Source organism: Cynocephalus volans, chromosome 7 (genome assembly GCF_027409185.1).
Source record: "Cynocephalus volans isolate mCynVol1 chromosome 7, mCynVol1.pri, whole genome shotgun sequence".
Lineage (NCBI taxonomy): Eukaryota > Metazoa > Chordata > Mammalia > Dermoptera > Cynocephalidae > Cynocephalus > Cynocephalus volans.
The window spans coordinates 125,740,009-125,757,225 of record NC_084466.1 but is presented as its reverse complement, the minus strand read 5'-3'; the positions used below and the strand labels follow the sequence as shown (position 1 = coordinate 125,757,225).

The window sequence follows — 17,217 nt, the reverse complement described above, 5'->3', positions numbered from 1 at the left end:
CTCTCCCTATACCTGGGATGCTTGCCATTATTATTTCTTTGAGTAGATTTTCAAGCCTTTTCCTTTCTCCTCCCCTTCAGGAATACCCATGATTCAGATTTTTGTGCACGTAAGGTTGTCTGCTAACTCTCATAGACATTGTTCATTTTAAAGAATCTTTTCCTTTTTTTTGGTCTGCCTTTATTTCCTAAAGACCAACTTCATGTTTGGAAATTATTTCATCTGCTTGTTCTGATCTGCTGCTGAAGTTTTTCGGCTGCATTTTTTATTTCATTGAATGTGCCTTTCAGTTCCAGAAGTTCTTCCTCATTATTTTTTAAGGTATTTATGTCTATGTAAATTGCATCCCTCCTATCCTAGATATTTTTTCTCATTTCATTGGATTGTCTTATAGAGCCCTCTCTTATCTCACTGAGTTTCCTTAAGATAGGTCCTCAGAATTCCTTTTCAGTCATTTCAAGCATTCCCTGTTGTGTCGGGTCTGGTACTTGAGAGTGACTGAATTCCTTAGGCAGTGTCATATTTTCTTAATTTTTCATATTTCTAATATCTCTACATTGATTTCTGGTCATCTGGAAGATCAGTTGCTTCTTCTATTACTCAGTAGTGGACCTTGAGGAGAAAGACTTCTTCCTCTTTTCCCAGGGTCCTCCAGTGACTCTCCTTGTGTCAATGAAGTCAAGTATCTGGTTGGCCACCTGCATAGTGGTCATAGATATTACTAAGGCAGTGTGCCATCATTGCCACTGTAGTAGCTGTGGTGGTGCTTGTTGTGAACCACTTCCACAGAAGCTGTGTGAAACCTTGTGGCGGTGGCACAGCACATGGTTTTCTGCTTCTGTACAGGCTGGTTAGTGTTGTGGAGAGGTGACTGGCCTGTTCTCTTGCCTGCCTGGGTGTCTCCCACATCAGTAGTGGCATGGCACTTGGTCCTGTGTTTTGCATTGTTGATGTGGGAGTCTGCTTGCATGGCTGGCCTTTTTTCCTGCCTGCATGAAGTCCTGATGGTCCTATCATCTCTTAATGGCCCTACCTTCCACAATCATATTGGGCATTTAGTTTTCAGGATGTGCTTACGTCATTCTGCCTCTGGCCTCACAATGATTATGTTCTTCTCACATACAAATATAATTATTTCATACTCACAGTCCCAGAGTCTTAACTTGTTCCAACACCAACTCAAATGGCCAAATCTGCAGTCTCATCTATGAGCTTGTGAAATCAAAACATGTTATCTGCATCCAAGAAATAAGAAAGGAGCAACAGGTCCACAGTATGCATGAAACACAGCAGGACAGACATGGAAACTTAAAGCTGTAGAATAATCTCCCTTTTCTTGTAGTCCAGCATACACTGCGTACTGGTGTGGGTGTTGGGTCTTCAACTCCCAGGGCCAACCTACCCCTTTGGCTTTACTGGACTTAGCCAATGCTTCAGTTCTCCCAAGCTGGCATTTCAAGTTGGTAGCTGTATAGTTCAGGGGTCCCGTACAGGTGGTGGTGCTGCTTTCACAATTCCATCAGGCATGGTCATTGTGGGAGCTCCCTGCTGCAACTCCAACCCCACAGTTTTCCTTGGCATTGCTCTAGTGGAAGCACTCTGTGATGACTCTGCCCTTGTGAAAAATCACTTCAAGAATCCCAGATTTTTCTATACAGGCTTTGAAATTTGGGTGGAGGCTCCCATACTGCAACAGATCTTGAATTCTACGAGTCCATGGACTTACCATATGGATGCCACAAAGGCTTTTGTCTTGTATCTTCTGAAGCACTGTTTCCAGGAGCCATGGGCCAACTGAGCCATGGCCAGAATATCCAGAACTGCTAGAATGTGGGTGCAGGTAGCAGTGTCCCAATGTGACACTGGGCAGCGAGCCTAAAAACAGTGCCCCAAACCTGTTTCTGAAAATCATTGTCTTACTAAGCCTCTGAGCCTGTTGTAGGAGAGGCAAACTTGAAGAACTGTGAAATGCCTTTAGGATCATTTTTCAATTCTCTTCATGATCTCTTCTTCCTATAATATCATTTGTAAATGGTTACTGGGCTTCACCCTTGGTTTCCTCTCCTGAACACACTTTTTCACTCCTTATGTGGCCAGGCTGAGAGCTTTCCAATATTTTACTCTCTGCTCCCCACACCCTTTTTTTGAGCAGCTTGCAGTACCAGGAGCAAAACCCTTGACCTTCATGTTACCAAAACAGGGCTCTAACCAGTTGAGGTAATTGGCCATCCCCCTGTCTTCCTATTTATTATAAATTTCACTTTTATATCATGCCTCTGCTGCTGTAACTCAGAGTAGGCTGTCAGAAGTAGCCACATAGCTCTCTGAATGCTTTGCTGCTGAGAAATTTCTTCCACCAAATACACTGGTTCATCACATCTAAGTTCCACATTCCATAAATTCCTCAAGCATGGACACAATGCAGCCACATTTTTTGCCAGTTCATAATGAGAGTATACTTTACTCCATTTTTCAATAAACTCCTTCGCATCTACACTTAAGACCTCCTCAGAATGGTTAATACAGCTCATATTTCTATCAGCATTCTGGTCACCACCACTAACGAAACTCTCAAAAGTTGCAAACTTTCCCTTCTTGTCTTCTTCTTCTTCTTTTTTTTTTTTTAACTAAGGGTTTTCCACTTTGGACCCCAGATTTGGTCATGGTGGGCTGCATCACTCAGATGCTGAGGCCCACCAGGGTGATGGTGAGGGACTGGCTTTCTTAGGCCACTTATCTTCTTGTGCTCTAAATCCTGAGCAGAATGTAGGCCTTCTCTAGACTGCTACTCTGAACTCTTGCAGCATCTGCTCTACACCGAGGTCGAAAATTGTTTCCAATTTTCAGATATTTGCTATTAGCAACAGCCCACTTCTTGGTACCAGTTTTCTGTATTAGTCCATTTTCTGTTGCTTATAACTGGATATCTGAAACTGGACATCTGTGGTCCACAGTCGTATATCTGGTGAGGGCCTTCTTCTTGGTGGAGGCTCTGTATAGAGGCCAGTGGCAATGCAAGATATCATGTGGCGAGAATGGCAAGAGCAAGAAAGCTAACTTTCTCTTTCTCTCCTTACAAGACCATCATAACCATGCCTTTAATAACACATTAAACCATCAAATAATTACTCTATAAATAAATCAATCCATTCAGGAGGGATCAGTCTGCATGATCCAGTTGCTTATTAAAGGCCCAAACGTTCACCATCATATTGGGGGTTAAATTCCAACATGAGCCTGAAGGGACATTAAAACCACAGCAATGTGTGTCAGTGTGGGTCTCTTTGGACTTATCTTATTTGGTGTCATTTGGGCTTCTTTGATCTGGATTCTATTTCTTTTCCCAGGCTAGGGAATTTTTCAGCCATTATTTCTTTGAATATGTTTTCCATTCCCTTAAATCTTTCTTTTCTTCCTGGCATGTTGATGCATAAGTTGTTCCACTTCATAATATTCCATAAATCCCTTAAGATCTCTTCACTCTTTTTTTTGTTGTTGTTTTGTTTTGTTTTTGCCATTTAGGTTGGGTGGTTTCCAGTGACATGTCTTCAATTTTACTGATCCTTTATTTGTTTAGTCTTGTCTGCTGCAAAACCCCTCTACTGAAATTTTAAGTTCAGTTATAGTATTCTTCAGCTCTGTGATTTCTGTTTAGTACTTTTTAATCCTTTCCATGTTTTTGTTGATACTCTCAGTTTGTTCTTGTGTTGCTCTCCTGACTTGGGTAAGCAAGTTTATGGCCATTGTTTTTGAGTTTTCTGTTGGGTAAATCATATATAACCATGTCAATGGGGTTAATTTCTGGAGATCTGTCCTGGTCCGTTATTTGAAACACATTTCCCTATTTCTTATTGTTCCTTGTCTGTCTGTGATGGTTTCTGCACATTAGATGAGAAAACTGCTTCTACAAGTCTTGCCAAACTGGCCTCATGTAGGAGAAAGATCTCACCAATCCATCCAGATTGAGATTCTAACGTGCCTCTCAAAGCTTTGTGTTTGATCAAACTGCTTTCTTTGTTTTGGTTGGCACCTAGGAGAGGTCACATGTCCAGTCAGTACCACCACACACTTAATGTATGAAAACAGTTGTTTTTCTCACACTGTTTCTTCACTAAGCCAAGTAGGGGATCTGTGGCAAATGCCAGCACTCACATTCAAATTGCTCATTCTGATCCTGGGGAGATAACTACTAGAATTTGATATGTTATAGGTGCATTTCTTTTCTTTTCTTTTCATGATGTAGAAGGACCTAGGAACTCAGAGCTTCATTTATTTAAGAGCTAGGTGGTTAAGATGCAGCACTTTGGCTGAGAGCTATAGAAGTTGTAGTACTAGTGTATTGGCATGCTCCTTTCAGGATGAATGTGTAGTACTGGATTTATCACTGTGGGTACCTTGGGATGAAGGCTCAGGAAGTCCAAACTCCTGCTCAGGCTGTGAGATGTCTATTGGTTTTTGGCCCAGTTAACTCCACGATTTACGCTAGTTAAAAGCTCAACTGTCAGCAGCAATAGCTGGCAGAGTATGCTGGGAAGAAAAACTGGGATATTTGCATTTTAGCTCCTTCTATGCCCTGTTCCCAGGAGATGAACACATGGAAGTGCTTGTGTGCTTTTATAGTACCATCACCTTTTTCTCTGACCTACACCAATGTCTCTATCCCTAGTCCCCTCTGCTCCTTGAGTTAGCAAATTAAGAATCAATCCATGAGGAACGGTAGTTTAAGGACATTATATGTGTAGTCTAAACCCTCCTCTCCTCAAGGAGAAGCTGGTTGTTGGGTATTCCTTCTGGACAATGTGGTGCAGTGGCTAGGGTGGCTTCTGTGCCTGAGTGTGCCACAGCTTTTCCTGTCTGTTCATTGTGAATATTTTCTCAGTTTCTCAGTATATAGGAGTCTCTCATTTATGACTTTCTTTGAGAGGGAATTTATTAGTTAGTAGATGTTTATTTAGGGCATCCATGGGTGGAAGGAGAGTCCGGAGACTTGTATTCCACATGTCGCTGATGTCACTTTTTGAGAATTGCAAAGTCCTGATTCTCGCTTATAAATTTTTTTAGGTATAGCCCTAATTTACCCATTTCTATCAATTAAGATTGTGTGTGCATACAAACAAGAAAAAACCCAATTAACAATGGCTTTTAAAAAGTGTGTATATTTATCTTACATACAGGGAGTCTCATGTTGGGAATTCTAGAACTAGTACAACAGCCCAGAAACATCATGGACTCAAGTGCCTGCCATTTTTTACAGAGACTTAGCACATGAACTTTCCTATCGATGGCCAAATACTCATGTTCCAAGGTGATGTCTACACCACCTCCACCTTCTTATATATGTTTTGAGTAAGAAGAAGGAAAGAGAGAAAGTGACATCAGCAGATTCCTGCTTTTATGTCATTGGCAAGAAATAGGTTGCATGGTAAACCTATATTCAAGAGAGGATGGGAGATGGAATTTTTAAGCAAGCAGTTGATAAGGAGTTAGGAAATAAGGACTATGTAACTGATGTACATTCTTTGCCATACTATTTATTCTTTTTGTAGTTTCAATACTGCACTCTCCAGTTTTTAAGTTTGTTTCTCTTTAGAACAACCTGAGTTACTTTGGATTCATTGTAATTAAACACTCTGGAAAACTATTGCAGTGGATTGATTTGTGTCCTCCCAAGGTTTAAAGTGTTGAAAGGTTGGTCTCCACTGTGACTTTTAAGAGGGTGGGAAATCCTATTATGTGAATTGAATGGTGGGGCCTTGAACTGGTGATTATGTTTTGAAGACCATGCCTTAATGAATGGAGTAATGATGATTGTCATGGGTGTGGTTTGGAGGGCTTTAAAAGGAGAGCATGTGAGAGTTTCTCTCTCTCTCTCTGGTCTGCTATGTCTGGCATGTGAGACCCCTGGGTCACTGTTGGTACTACCAAGACCTTCACCAGGTGTGTTCCTTGGACTTCAGACTTCCCAGCCTCTGAAAGTGTAAGCAATGAATTTCATTTTCTTTTAAAATCACCCAGTTTCAGGCATTTATGTTGTAAGCCACCGTAATGGACTAACACCACTATCAAATAATTAAATAATCAAATATTTCTTAGGAAAAGAACAACCATCTGATGTTATTATTGAAAGAACTGCAATTGTTATGCTTGGTGTTGGAACAGAGGCAACAAATACCACTCTGGAATATGAACTCTTGCTTCTGCTGAGGCACCCAGAGGTCACAGGTATGGCCACAGGTGATGAGCAGAGTGAATTTTAGCAAAGATGTTGGGAAGATGCTGCTAGTGTCTTCCACTCGATTTCTTTTAGAGAAGATTCACTACTGAAATTTTCTTACCACTAGCTGTAATTTGTCCACATATGATGAAGGGGTAAAAATGAGATAATTTTGGTCAATAGGGGAGAGTGACTTAGAGAAGTGAAGAAAGTGTGATCAGTAGGAAAAGCAATGAAGCTCTGGGTTTTAATTGACAAAATAAGGTGGATAAAGTATCTGGATGTCATGGGAGGAGATTTGCAACAGGCATAGACATCATAAATTGCTATAGGATTAAAGGTTGGTTTTCTTAAGAACAGACTACTTTTAATGAGATATATTTTGTTACAGATCTTTCATTATTTTGAAAATTCAGTGTTCTATAGCTGGGGCAGATAAGACAGAGGTGGCCTGGGAAAATTTCCACAGTCTGGAAAGTATTTTAAAGGGTTAATTTAATAAGAAAATTATATGCTATTTAAGCAGAAGATGTGCCTAAGAAATATTATTATTCCAGAAGTCTGAGTCAAAAAAACGGTAGTTACAAAAATAAGTTTTTTTTTTTTTGTCTTTTTGTGACCGGTAAGGGGATCGCAACCCTTGGCTTGGTGTCATCCGCACCGCGCTCAGCCAGTGAGTGCACCGGCCATTCCTATAGAGGATCCAAAACCACAGTGGGGGAGCAGCTGCACTCCCAAGTGCTGCACTGCCCCGAGTGTGCCATGGGGCCGGCCCCCAAGATAAGTATTTTTTAGGGTCAATCATCTCATTGTTTATAAACAACTTTTAATACTTTTAATATTTAAGTACCTTTAAGCAGATTTGGCTTCTGCATGCCAGATAGCCACACATTATGATGTTCTGGTTCAGGATCTCATCAAAATAATGATGAATTAAGTAAAAATGAGAAATACTCCTGTTTACGATGAGAAGAGGAGTATGAGAACTAGACATCAAGTCTTTTGCAAACTTCTGAAACACAGAGAGCAGATGGAGGGATGGTAACTAATTTGGCAAAGAGATTGAAGTTGTAGCTTAATGTCATAAGAGGAAGATTTATCTTGGATGAACAGAATAATTTATACCGCTACAATACCCATAAGATTCAGTATTTGGAAGAATCAGGTGTCAAAGATGATAGAGGGAGAATGAAGCCGACAACAGAAGACTACATGTCAAGGAGAGACAACACGATTTTATCAGGTAACCATTTTCCCTCACAAGAAAGGGAGCCTGACTCTTTACAGGAACTGAACCTAAGAGGCCCTGCATTCCATTCAGGGAGATGAGACTGAGACAGGGAAGGAGAGAGGTACAGGTCTCAAAAGAAGGATGAAGGCAGAATCCACTTGAATTCTGAGTAGCTCCTTTCTCCATCTTGTTCCTAAAATTCAGCAGGCAGATTTAAACTCTGGAGAATTAGTACTGGTGGAAACACCTCCAGTTTTTTGCCATCTTGGTAGAAAATTCCCACCAAATGTCCCTCCAAGTGAACAAACTGAAAATATCCATCCCAAGACATGGGGTTACAGAATTTAAGAATACTGGATTAAAGGAAAAATCATAAAAACTTTCAAAGATAAATAAGATCATATGTAAATGATTAGAAGTCAGAATGGCATTCTCAAGGGAAACAGTCATCATATATTTTCATAGATAAAGGTTATCTTCTGACCTGCAAATTGGTAAAAAAAAAAAAAAAAAAAAAGTCCTTTTAATTTCTCCAAAAAATACTAGGTGATATGATCCATCCAAATATCTAAAACCAAGTCAGAGGAAGTCTTGGGCTCTGGGAATTGGGAGGCTTCGTGTAGGGGAATGAGACTGTCAGGGAGGCTACACCAGGCCTAGGAAACACCCACCACAGAAAGGACCAGGGGGACAAAGCAGGTAACAGTGCAGACACCAAGAATAAAGGAGATATGATGGTTAAGTTGAAGTTCTTCAATAATTAGAAAATTATTTCTAGGAATTTGAAACATGCCTGAGCATCTTCCATGATTCTAAATTTGCATCTAAAAATTAGGAATTAAAACAGAAAATTTTGTTTGAGACAAGATGGTGGGCTAGTGTTTAGGACCTTTTGGTGGTTGAAAATTGTTCTGTCTAGAAGCAGATATTAAAAGTACTTCCTCCTGAAAACATCTTTTTTTCACACCAGCTGATAAGCATCTGGATACACTAGGGCAGCAGCAGCAGTAAATTGAGTGATATCAAAGAGAACTATCTTGAAACATTTATTTCCAATCAGAGACAGAGCTTCGTATTGTGTTTGTCATAAATCTACATGTTCTTCTGTCCCAGATGACTATAATTGGAAAGTAGAGCTTGTTTTGGCATCAGACGGCAGGACAACAGTATGCTACCAGGCTTCTGTGGACATACCAGATGAACACACAAAACCTATCCCTCAAATAGTTCCTGTGCATAATAATAAACAAACACGTGATGGAGCACTGAAAACCAGATTAGAAGAAAAAGGTGAGCAACTTAAGCAAGGACTCATGATAGAACAACTTAGCAAAATGTTCTTTACTACTAAGCAGCATTGGTATCCTCATGGACAGTATCACAGATGTTGTATGAAACTGGATCCTCCAAAAGAAAGTTAATATTGAGGTTCTTGGGGAATGAAAGAGAACTATGCCTCATTTGCCATTTGTCACCTGAGAAAATACAATCTGGTGTATTCATTAGTATGTTATATAGTAAAATAATAATAATAAAATGTCTTACAAATTAAAACATTTAATAAATAATAAAATAAATCAGACAATTTAAAGTCCAAGGATGTACAACAGATGAAACATAATCATAGTTGTCTTACCTGTGAACAATATTTATGAAGTTATAACGATGTAAACAATTAATATTGAGATTATAGATATTGTAATATAAAACACTGAGGAGAGTGGAGTGAAGGTAAGTGTGTGTGTATGTGTCTCTTTGTGGGTGTGTGTGTTTGTACATTTTCTATGGGGTGCTGAGGGAGATGTAAATTTTCATTTCTCTTACCTGGAAGTTTTAGAAATTGTCTAAAAATAGATAAAATGAAGAAATAGAGGCATTATTTAGAAATGTGAACATAAATTTCAGGAGAAACTTCTAGAATGTTTTAATGTGGCCACCTTTGGGGAGTTTGAGGATAAGAGATTTATCATTGTAAGCTGCAAATAAACAGACATATACAACACACAAACCTAGAGGTACAAATAATCTTTTAGTAGAATTCAATTTTTAAAACACCATATACTATTTTGTTATAAAATTAATTCTTGATTCCTGTTTTTCTTGCTGCAAGTACAGTAATCTGAGTTAATAATGTACTGTTTATATTTTGAAACATTTTCTCCTTATAATTGTATCGATTATCTTGAATGCTAATATGTATGTACAGATTTATCTTAATGCTTAGCTCGTAGTAGAATTATATGTATTTGTAACATAGCAAATCTCCAAGTCTAGATGTACTTCTGACCTTGTAATTTGTATTTATAATGATGTTTATACACCTATAATGCATCATGTAATCCTGAATTGCAATTACAACTGTTCCATGACCTCGTACCCATCAACCTGTCCATACATAAATGAAATGTGACATAAATTCAGAAATGACAACCCAGAAATCAATGCACAGACTCACAGCCAACTGATATTTGACAGAGGCAACAAAACCTACATTGGGGAAAAGACTGCCTCTCCAATAATTGGTGCTGGGAAAATTGGATATCCGTATGCACAAGAATGAAACTACTCCAGAATGTCTCACCATATACCACAATCAACTCAAAATGGATTAAAGATTTATGTAGAAGACCTGAAAGTGTAAAACTACTAAGGGAAAATAAAGTGAAAACAATTCAGGAACTAGGACAGGACATAGAATTTATGAACAAGAGCCCCAAAGCACAAGCATTGAAAGAAAAAATTAATAAATGAGATTATCAAACTAAAAAGCTTCTGTACAGCAGGAAACAATCAACAGAGTGAGGTGATAACCTACAGAGTGGGAGAAAATACTTGCAAACTATATATACCATACGGGATTAATATCCAGAATATGCAAGGAACTCAACCAAGTATACAGTAAAAAACCAAATAACCCAATTAAAAAATGGGCAAAGGAGCTCAATGGACATTTTTCTAAGGAAGACATACAAATGGCCAACAGACACTTTCATAAATGCCCAACATCCATAATCATCAGGAAATGCATATGGTGGGGAGGTGACAGAGGGAGTGGGGGAAAAAGAAACAGGTAAAGGGACATGAAAATCAACTACAATGTATATCGAGAAGTTAAAATTTTAAAAAAAAATTTTAAAAACCACATTGAGATATCACCTCACCCCAGTTAGACTGGCTACAATCGAAATGATGGAGAACGACAAATTCTAGTGAGGATATGGAGAGAAAGGAATGGTCTTACAGAGTTGAATTTCAATACTCGTGTGCAATATATAATGCTCAAATCAGAGGAATTATTATATTCAACAATATTCACTGTTATCATTATTCTTAGCTCTTTACCCATTCCTACCTTCCCCCTCACCCCCTCTCCCACTTCTAGTAACCTCAGTTCTTCTTTTTAAAGTTCAATGTATTATTGCAATTGTTGTATTGTTCCTTCTTTCTTTTATTTATGTTTATTTTTTTAGCTTTCTCTTATGAGTGAGGACATGTGGTATTTCCCTCTCTGTGCCTGGCTTATTTCACTTAACAGGATTTTCTCTAAGTTCATCCATGTTGCTGCAAATGGCAATATTTCATTCTTTTTTATGGCACAGCAATATTCCATTGTGTATCCATACCACTCTTCCCTTATCTATTGATCTGATGATGGCCATCTGGGTTGGTTCCAACTCTTGGTGATTGTAAATAGAGCTGAGATAACAATGGGGGTGCAGGTATCTCTTCAACATGATGCTTTCCATTTCTTTGGGTATATATCCAGCAGTGGAATTGCTGGATCATATATCAGTTCTATCTGAAGTTGTTTAAGGAATCTCCAAACTGTTTTCCATAGTGGCTGCACCAAAAGTGGAATGTCTCATACCAGGTATCCACAAGCAATACAGGCAAATCCAGCCGGCCACTGGATTTGTATACTCAGTGAGACAAGAATGTTCAAATTGAGAATGTGCAAAAGAAGAATTAATATTTTTACACGAGAAAATTGTATGAAATTTTAATTTTAATTTCCATAAAACTGAAATATTTCCATATATTTTTGGTTTCTGTAAAACAGAAAATTTTTGCATGTTGATTTTATATACTGCAACTGTACTAAAATTCCCTTTCTCCACACCCTCACCAGCATTTGTTTTTCTCCTTCTTTTTGATAATAGCTGGTTTAACTGGGGTGAGATGATGTCTTAATATGGTTTTGATTTGCATTTCCCTAATGCTTAGTGATGTTGAGCACTTTTTCATGTGTCTGTTTGCCATTCATATATCTTCCTTTGAGAAATACCTATTCAGCTCATTTGCCTGTTTTTGATTGGGTTATTTGTTTTTTTACTATTAAATTGTTTGAGTTCCTTGTATGTTCTGGATATTAATCCTTTGTCAAATATTTTCTCCTATTCTGTAGGTTGTCTTTTTGCTCTGTTAATTGTTTCTTTTGCTGTGCAGAAGCTTTATAGTTTGGTATAATCACTTTTGTTTATTTTTCCTTGTTATGCCTGTGCTTTGGGGGTCATATTAAGAAGGTCTTTGCCCAATCCTACTTTGTGAAGTATTTTCCCTGCATTTTGTTTAAGGAGTTTTATAATTTCAGGTATTTAGTCTTTAATCCATTTTGAGGTGATTTTGGCATATAGTGAGAGGTACAGGTCTCGTTTCATTCTTGTACATATGGATGTCCAGTCTTCCCAGCACCATTTATTGGAGAGGCAGGCTTTTCCCCAATGTATGTTCTTAGTGCTGGCTGTAAATTTGTGGGTTGATTTCTGGGTTCTCTCTTCTGTCCTGTGGGTCTATGTGTCTGGTTTTATGCCAGTACCATACTGTTTTGGTTAGTATAGTTTCATAGTATTGTCTGAAGTCAGGTAGTGTTATGCCTCTGGCTTTATTTATTTTTCTTGGGATTGCTCTGGCTATGAATGTTAGGATTGTTTTTTCTATGAATGTTAGGACTGTTTTTTTCTATTTCTGTGAAGCATGTCATTGGTAATTTGAAGGAGATTTCATTGAATCTGTAGATCAGTTGGGGTAGTACAGACATTTTCATAATGTCAGTTTCTTTCAATCCAAGAGCAAGGAATGTCTTCCCATCTCTTTGTGTCCTCTTTAATTTCTTTCAACAGTGATTCATGGTTCTCATTGTAGAGATCTTTTACTTTCATGGTTAATTTGATTCCTGGGTACTTTTTTTGTGCGGGTGACTGTTGTAAATGGGCTAGTTTTCTTGATTTCTTTTTCTTTTAGTTCATTGTTGGAATAAAAAACGCTACCAATTTTTGCATGTTGATTTCATATCCCGTCCGCAAGTATACAAAAATGATTTATCAAGTCTAAGAGGTTTTTTTGTAGAGATTTTATGCTGTTTTATGTGTAAGGTCATGTCAAAAGTATACATAGACAATTTGACTTCAACTTTTCCAGTTTGGATGTCCTTTATCTTTGTCTTGCCTGATTGCTCTGGCTAGTAAGTCCAGTATTATGATAAATGAGAGTGGTGAGAGTTGGCATCCTATTCTTTTTCCCCTTCTCATGGGAAAAGCATTTAGCTTTTTCGCATTAAGGATGATATTGGCAGAGGGTTGGTCACATATGGCTTTTATCATATTGAGATTCTTTCCTTCTATACATAATATGCTGAGAGTCTCTATCATGAACAGATGTTGAATTGTGTCAAGTGCTTTTTCTGTGTCTACTGAAGTGATCAGATGGTTTTTGCCCTTGATTTTGTTGACGTGGTTTATCACATTTTTTGCTTTGCATATTTTGATCCATCCTTGTGTCCCTGGGGTGAATCCCTGTTAATAGGGGTATTTAATTTTTTTGATGTGTTACTGGATTGTGCTTGCTAATATTTTGCTGAGGATTATTGTGTCTGTATTCATGATGAATATTGGCCTGTGGTTTTCTTTTTTGTGCTGTGTCTTTGGTTTTGTTATCAGGGTGATACTTGCTTCAGTGAATTAGTCTGGGAGAATGGCTTGTGTTTTATTTTTTTGGAATAGTTTTAAGAGAATTAGTACTAATTCTTCTTTAAATGGTTGGTAGAATTCATTGGTAAAGCCATCTGGTCCTGGGCTTTTCTTTGTTGGGAGACTGGTGATTACTGCTTCAATCTCTTTTCTTGTTATTTTTCATGTTCTTTATTTCTCTTTGTTCAGTCTTGGTAGTTTTATCTGTCCAGAAACTTATCTATTTCCACCAAGATTTGAAATTTGTTAGCATATAGTCATTCATGGTTGTCTCAAATGATTCTTTGTATTTCTGTGGCATTGATTGTTATGTCTCTATTTTCACTTCTAATTTTTGTTATTTGGGTTTTATCTCTTCTTTTTTAGTTACTCTTTTTAATCCTTTGTCTATTTTACTTACCTTCACAGAAAAAACGTTCTTTTGCATTGATTTTTTTTTTTTTGTATTTTTCTTTGGGTTTCTGTTTCATTTAGTTTTACTCTGATCTTAATTATTTCTTTTCATCTACTACATTTGGGATTGGATTGTTCTTGTTTTTCTAATTCTTTGAAGTGTAATGTTAGGTTGTTAATTTGAAAACTTTCTATTCTTTCGATGCAAGCATTTATTGCAATAAACTTTCCTCTCAGGACTGCTTTTGCAGCATCCCACATGTTTTGGTACAGTGTTTCACTGTTTTTAATGGCCTTGAGAAACTTTTTGATTTTCTATTTAATCTCTTCTTGGATACATACATCATTCAGGAGCATGTTGTTTAATTTCCACGTGTTTGTATAGTTTCCAGAGTTTTGCTTGTTATTGATATCTATTTTTAATCTGTTGTTGTCTGAAAAAATAATTGAAATGATTTCACTTTTTAAAATTTGTTTAGGCTTGATTTGTGACCTAGCATGTGGTCTATCTTGGAGAAAATTCCATGAGCTTGTGAGAAGAAACTGTATTTTACAGTCGTTGGATGAAATGTTCTGTAGATGTCTGCCAAGTCTAATTGGTCTAAAGTATAGTTTAAATCCTGTGTTTCTTTGTTGATTTGTTGCCTCGATGATCTGCCCAGTGCTGAGAGAGGGATGTTCAGGTCATTTAGGCTTGTTGTTCAAAGTTATCATTTCAGTTCTATCATTTTATTGATTTTCATGTGGATGTTTTAAATATCTTTTGTTTCTTTCTTCCGATTTTTTTTGTTCTTCATAAATGCTGTCAGTTTTTTGAGGTAGTAAGATACAGTCTCTTTCTCTTTCATTTTTGTTCTACCAGTGGGTTTTCTTCCTTCTCATTTATTCTTGGTAGTGATTATCATTTTTTGCATTCCAGATGCAGGACTCTCTTGAGGATTTCTTGTAGGATTGGTTGTGTGGTGGTGTACTCTTGTAGTTTCTGTTTGTCTGGGAAATACACTATTTCTCCTTCATTTGTGTATAATGGCTTTGCTGGATATAGTATTCCTGTGTGGCAGTATTTTTCTTTTAGTGTTTTGAAAATATCTTCCCTTTCCCTCCAGGTTTGTAGAGTTTCTGTGGAGGAGTCTGCTGTTAGTCTGATGGGTACTATTGTGTAGGTGACTTGATGCTTTTCTCTTGTTGTTTTTAGTTTTTTCTCTTTGTCTTTGACTTTTTGCAGTTTGACTACAATATGTTTCAGAGAGGACCTTTTTGGATTCAATCTGTTTGGGGATCTTTGATGTCTTGTATCTGAAGTTCGTTGTTTGTCCTTATACTTGGAAAGTTTTCTGCTATTATTTTGAAGAATATATTCTCAATGCCTTTTCTTTTTTCCTCCCTTTCAGGAATAACCATCATTCAGATGATTGTGTGTTATCTGCTCTCTCTTAGATTTTCTTCATTCTTTAAAGTTCTTTTTTGTTTTTTATCTTCCTGAGTTCATTCAAAGTAATGGATGATCCATCAATCCCACTACTGTGTATACATCCAGGGGATTGGAAATTACCATGTTGAAGGGATACTTGCCCTCCCATGTTTATCACAGCTATATTTCAATAGCCAAGGTAAGGAAACAAAATAAATGTCCATTGATGGATGATTGGATAAGGAAGATGTGCTATATACACACAATGGAATATTACTTGGCTATAAAAAGTAATGAATTTCTGTGATTTGCAGGAAAATAAATGATCCTGGAGAAAATTCTGCTAAATATAACAACCGAGATGTAAAAGAAGAAATACCACAGATTTTCACTCACAACTGGGAGCTGAATCCATAAGTAAACAAATTATCTACAAAGAGAGTCCAAGAGAGAGAAAGAAAGAAACAACAATCATGATAATAAATCGAACTTTTAGAAGGAGAGAAAAGACCTGCAGTTATTAGAGGTGGAAATGGGGAGGGGAATGAAAAGAGAGGGTATTATGAGATATTGGATAACAGATGTAAAGTATGATTATGTATTTTGATGATGAATAGGCTAACTATCCTGTTCTTACCATCACACATCATGAAATATTGAAATTCAACTTTGAATCCCACATGTGTGTATAATAAATTATCATGGTAAATAATTAAATACAAATTGAAACATTAAGAAAAAAATATGCCAGGAAAACTTCTAAGGTATTATAGTAATATGGTCAAAGGATTTGATTTGATTGCACCGATTACAGAAGAGGAAATCGAGATGAGAAACATATGAAATAGCTTAAAAATAAGAAGCATAAATTAAAACTATATTGTATTTCTTTAAACCTTCTTGATAGGCAAATAAAAACATTTAATATGTAGCAAAGCTTTGGGCAAAGAGGCAGTCTTGCACGTTTTTCTAATATCCTATTATCAATGTCATTGATTTCTGCTCTAGTTTTTATTATTTCTCTTCTTGTACTTACTTCGGACTTAATTAACTCTTTCTTTTTACTTAATCACCTCTTCATTTTTAGGTTTGTTATGGTGGATCTTTAGATTTTGATTTTATATATTTCTTCATCTCTAATGCATGTGTTCAATGCTGTGAATTTCCCTTTAAGCACAGCCTTTGCTCCAGAAATCTCTCCACCACTCAACACCCAGCATGAATCTACTTTTAAATATGCTGACATTTATTAACTACCAGAAGTATCTTCTGCTTTTACTTACCACCGTGGTACACAGAACATTAAAAGAGGGAAGAGTGTTTTTATATTTCAAATAATTCTGGTGGCTGGATAACTCATAGAAAATATTGTATCTAGGGAAGAGTGGACTGACTTGTTGCAATAAAATTTAGTGCTTGTAGCAAAGTTTCATGACATTGTATTTAGCAATGATTTCTTGCATAAGACACCAAAAGCACAGGATACAAAAGAAAAACTATATTCATTCCCCTTCACTAAAATGAACTTTGTGCATCAAAGTGAAATAAGAGTGCAGTGATGTGAAAAGGCAACCATCGAACGGCAGAAGATATTTGCAAATCATATAAATGATTATTTATTAAACAATGGAGAAGGGATTGAATAAAGCTTTCCCCAAAGAAGATATAAAGTGATCAATAAGCCCACGGAAAGATGCACAACATGAATAATCATTAAAATAATTCAAATCGTAATGCAACAAAATACCACCGTCTACTCATTAGGGGGCTGTTGCAGGAAAAAACAAACAATCAAACAAAAGAACCAGATAATCATTAGTGTGGATGAGAATGTGGAGAAATTGGAAGACTTCTGCACTGCTGTTGAAAGTGAAATATGATGCAGTCACTATGAAAAGTAGTATAGTGCTTCCTCAAAAAATTAAAAGAGAATCATTGTATGACCCAGCAATTCCACTTCTTGGCTCATAGTCAAAGGAAATGAAAGCAGCACATTAATGAG

At 37.1% G+C, this 17,217-nt stretch overlaps 1 pseudogene; it reads left to right on the top strand.

Annotated features, from left to right (window-relative positions):
- Positions 1-8,866, top strand: part of LOC134381764 (large ribosomal subunit protein mL42-like) — a 43,850-nt pseudogene extending 34,984 nt beyond the window's left edge.
- The last annotated feature ends 8,351 nt before the right edge of the window (positions 8,867-17,217 follow it).